We start from the raw sequence: 5,585 nt of genomic DNA, 5'->3' as shown, positions 1-5,585 counted from the left end.
ATGAAGGAATTAGCTATCCAATTGCAGGAACTCTTGGATAAGGGTATGATAAGACCCAGTGTGTCTCCATGGGGAGCACCGGTTTTATTTGTTAAGAAGAAAGATGGGAGCATGAGGTTGTGCATCGACTATCAAGAGTTGAACAAGCTAACCATAAAGAACAGGTACCCATTACCTAGAATAGACGATCTGTTCGACCAGCTAAAGGATGCTGTTTATTTTTCCAAGATCGACTTGAGAACTGGATATCACCAACTAAAGATTAAACCCGAAAATATTTCCAAGACAGCGTTCCGTACCAGATATGGGCATTATGAGTTCTTGGTAATGTCCTTTGGATTAACCAACGCCCCAGCGGCTTTCATGGATTTAATGAATAGAGTATTTAAGAAGTACTTGGACAAATGTGTGATAGTTTTTATCGATGATATTTTGATCTACTCAAGGACTGAGACAGAACATGCAGAGCATTTGATGATAGCTCTAGGAATACTCAGAGAGGAGCAGTTGTATGCCAAATTCTCGAAGTGTGAGTTCTGGCGGAATGAAGTACAGTTTTTAGGACATGTGATCAATAAAGAAGGAGTATTGGTCGACCCCTCCAAGATAGAGGCGGTCTCAAATTGGGAAAGGCCAAAAACACCCACAGAGGTAAGGAGTTTCATAGGATTGGCCGGCTACTATCATAGATTTGTACAGGACTTTGCGAAGATCGCAGCCCCTTTGACACGACTTACTCGTAAGACAGAGAAGTTTGAATGGACGGAGAAATGCGAGAACAGTTTTCAAGAATTAAAGAAAAGGTTGATAATGGCTCCGGTGTTGGCATTGCCGGATGGAAAAGGAGATTTTGTGATATATAGTGACGCGTCGCACAAAGGATTAGGGTGTGTGCTTATGCAGCACGGTAAAGTGATTGCGTATGCATCGAGACAACTGAAGGAATACGAGGTTAGATATCCTACTCATGACCTTGAGCTCACGACAATAGTATTTGCCTTAAAAATTTGGAGGCACTACTTGTATGGAGAGAAGTGCGAGATTTTGACAGACCATAAAAGCCTCAAGTACATATTTACGCAGAAAGAGCTCAACATGCGCCAGAGGAGATGGTTAAAACTAATCAAGGACTATGATTGTGAGATTCTCTATCATCCAGGGAAAGCCAATGTGGTGGCTGATGCCCTTAGTAGAAAGGAAAGACTCAGAATGATAACGACTTCGGAAGAATTGATAAGGGATTTTGAGAGAATGGAAATAGAAGTAAAGGTAACCGGAACCGGAACTGAAAAGCTTTTTGAGATCTCAATGCAGCCAGAGTTATTGGAAAAGATCAGATTGTGCCAGGAGAAAATAATGAATGAAGGCAGAGAGTCAATGACTGGAGAGGAGATCCATACTGAGAAAGATGATAAAGGGATAATGAGGTACTCCTACCGGATTTGGGTTCCGAATGTTCAAGAGCTTAAAGATGAGATTTTGGATGAAAGCCATAGTTCAAGGTATTCCATTCACCCGGGAAGTACCAAGATGTATAGGGATTTGAAGGAATATTACTGGTGGCCCAACATGAAGAGGGACGTAGCAGAATGGGTAAACAAATGTTTGACTTGCCAAAGGGTAAAAACAGAGCACCAGAGACCCAGTGGACTCTTACGACCCCTGGAGATTCCCGAATGGAAATGGGAACAGATAGCGATGGATTTTGTTGTAGGCTTGCCAAGGACGAAAGCCAATCACGACACTATTTGGGTAATTATAGATCGACTGACAAAGTTAGCTCATTTCATTCCTATCAATAAGAGATACACAGTCGATAGACTGGTGGACATTTACCTTAAGGAAATAGTGACGCGACATGGAGTCCCAGCGTCCATTATCTCAGACCGAGACCCCAGGTTCAACTCCAGATTTTGGAGGAGCTTTCAGGAATGTGCGGGGACCAAGTTAAATATGAGTACCGCGTACCATCCCCAGACGGATGGGCAGAGTGAAAGGACCATCCAGACACTAGAAGATATGTTGAGAGTCTGTGCAATAGACTTTAAAAGGGAGTTGGGATGATCACTTGCCGTTGATCGAGTTTTCTTATAACAATAGCTTTCATGCTAGCATCGGAATGCCGCCTTATGAGGCCCTGTAGGGAAGAAGATGTCGATCTCCCTTATACTGGGATGAAGTGGGGGAGCGGAAGATGCTCGGACCCGAAGTGGTCCAAAGGACCAAAGATATAGTGGATCTTATCAGAGGGTGACTTGTAGCAGCCCAAGACAGACAGAAGAAATATGCAGACCTAGCCCGAAAGGACAAGGAATATGAAGTAGGGGACTTAGTACTGCTAAAGGTATCCCCTTGGAAGGGATTAATGAGGTTCGGAAGGAAAGGAAAACTAAGCCCAAAATACATTGGACCTTTTGAGATATTAAGACGGATTGGAAAGTTAGCTTACTAGCTAGCCTTACCCCCTAACTTGCAACAAGTTCATAATGTGTTTCATGTGTCAATGCTAAGGAAGTATCATCGGGATGCCAGACACATAGTGGAGTACGAGCAGGTGGATATGCAGCCAGATCTAACTTACGTGGAGAAGCCAGTAAGGATTATAGATAAGAAGGAGCAGGTGCTTCGGAACAAAGTGATCAAGCTAGTCAGAGTACTATGGCAGAATCATAATGTGGAAGAATCAACTTGGGAACTAGAGAGCACAATGCTAGAAAAGTACCCCCATTTGTTTTCTGTTTGATTCCGGGGCGGAATCCTTTTAAGGAGGGGAGACTGTAATAACCCCCAAAATTTTCAACTTTTTTTTTGTAACCCTTGTGAATAGTGTTTTTGCTGAATGAGAAAACTTTTCATGCCACACTATGTAGGGGTTCTATTATGGATATTCTGAGATTTTATTAGTACTCTATATGGTATATGAGTGTATGTAAAGATCGTTAGAATCCAATTCCGAACACTCGGGTTTTTCCCGGAAATACACTAGATACGGAGAGAATTGAGTATAAGGTAACAGGATAAAAAGGATTTAAATTAAAGGATTATAATAGAGGATCATAAAAAGGAAAATAATGTATTGAGAAAGGTTAAGGGAACCTAAGTAATAAGATCCCGGGTATGATCCTTCAAACGATAAACGAAAACGAAAGTTAAGCGAACCGTGTAGCGGTCATTAGGCAAACAATTAGGAAGTTAATCAAAGGGATTAGAGAGAGTGATGTCACCCAACCAATGAGAAGAGGACAAGGAGGGAAAGATGACATCACAACATGACATAGGCATGATATGGGAAGGAAGGAGATGTGGTGGATTATTAACCACACAAAATCAAGGTTAAATTGGTAATTAACCAAAAACAAAACAAAACCAAATCAACCAAGCCAAATAATTCATTCTTCATCAAAACAAAAAAGAAACCAAGGCATTATTCTTCAATTGCTCTCGGCTTTTTACTATTCCAAAGGCAAGAAATTTCAAAAATTCAAGATCCAAGCTTCCTAAATTGGTGAGTTAATTCCCTAATCATCCTTATGCATAGTTAGGGCTATATCATGAGTTTAAGCCATCAATTCTTTCTCAATCTTCTTCATTAAATCAATGAAGAAGACAATGAATACTGTTTTCAAGTTTTTAACTTGAAATTTTTCTTGTTTTCCTTTAAGATCCAAGCATCCCTAAGACTTCTCAAAGCTTCTTAAGGCTTCCTAGCTACTCCCACCACTTCAAGGAAGGTATATCATCTCCAAACCCTAGATTCCTATGTTTATTAAGTTGATTTTGGTTATTATGGTGATATTGTAGCTTAATGTTTGTGGTTTAGAGTTTGGGTTGAAGTGGTATTGAAATGGAATGGTAAATCTTGTTGTTTTGGTTAAAAGAATGTAGTATAGTTAAATTCAAGCTTAGGCATAAGTATGAATGTTAAAAATTGAATTGATTGGGGCTGTTATGATGTGATAAGGATGGATGTTGGTTGTATGATTGATTTGAGGTTGAATTGGGATGGTTTTTGAATGGTTTAAAATTGGGAAATCGCGTAAACATAGCCGTCGTAACGTCCGATTTTCTTTAGATTGTTTTTGTGCATAACATTAGGACCCGAGAACCCCCTGCTAGATTATGACCATTGCCATCTATAGATAGCTCGTGTTACGAGCTTCGTTTTGATATGTAGTTCGTTCGATTCCGATGCACGGTTTAGGAGAAACGACCGTTTCAAGTAACGGCATTTCGTGAACGAAACATTTCCCCTCGCCTTACTTTGAAACCTTGGTTAAGGACCTTAAATGACTAATTGGGGTAAGAAACATTTATGGTAAGTGTGTTAGGCAGTTGGTAAGACACTCGCGAAAGAATCTCCTTAAAACTCGTAAAGGTTAAATTATTAAAAATGGTGGAGCCGAGGGTACTCGAGTGACTTAAGAGAATCAATAAGCGCAAAACAAGCGTTAGAGTCTAAGTTAGTTAAAGTATAGATTTACAAGTGACTTTGGTTTAATTCCAACTTACTTGTTGTTTATAGGTTACCAGACTCGTCCCGAGCCTTTTATCACCCCAAGTCGCTCAGGCAAGTTTTCTACCCGTTATACTGTTGTTGTGATGTATATATGTATATGCATTATCTTGCGGTAGATGCATGTTGGTTAATTAGCAAATGTTGCGATATATTGTAGCATGTTATATGGTACATATGCATGCCTGTTTCGTATTCTTGCCATATATATCTGTTGGTTCAGTTGATAATACCTATGCTAGAGGATAGCAGTATTTTGCATATACCCTTATTATAAGGACCCAAAAGGTGAAAACATTTTCTAAAACCAGGAGTCGAGGATCCCGAGTAGATTTTGTATATATGTATATATATATATAATTATATATATGGTTATAGTTTTCAAAACTATTAATCGAATAAGGGTTATTCGATAACTTTATATTATTTATTGAATATTATTTCGAATATTATTCGAAGGCTTATGACTCCTTTAGAGTATTATTGAATATTACTTGGATATTCATTCGAGGATGTATGACTCCTTTATTTTATGAATATTATTTATAGTATTCATTCGAGATATTATGACTCCGCTTATTACTTAATAATATTCTTTATTGTATTAAAGAATAAGGTGTCGATAATCAAACTTATTTTTGATTATTCAAATAAAGATATTACTTTCGTATAAGTATATCTTCGATTATTTGCTATTCATTTCAAGTATAAGTTTTCCAACTTCTACCTCAATTATTCTTTATGGGAATATTATTTAAATAATAATATTCAGATATTTCTTTCATATCAGGACTGATTTATTTTAATAAATCAGTATTACTCCAAACATTCTTAAAAATGTTTTCGAGTCATCAAAATGAATTTAAAAAGGGTAGAGCGGATCCCAAAACTTGTTTTCAAATTCAAGATCTTCCATTTTTTTTAAGGGGACTTGAATACTCGCTCAAAAATCTAGGGGATCCGGCTCTATGGTGTATTTTATATTCGCAACAAGGTTTCATTTTTGGAAAATGAATTGATTACTTACCCAACGTTCGGGAAGTAAGTCCATCTATTGAGTCGGCATAAGCAA

Source organism: Apium graveolens, chromosome 5 (assembly GCF_009905375.1).
Source record: "Apium graveolens cultivar Ventura chromosome 5, ASM990537v1, whole genome shotgun sequence".
Lineage (NCBI taxonomy): Eukaryota > Viridiplantae > Streptophyta > Magnoliopsida > Apiales > Apiaceae > Apium > Apium graveolens.
This window is presented reverse-complemented; position numbering follows the sequence as displayed.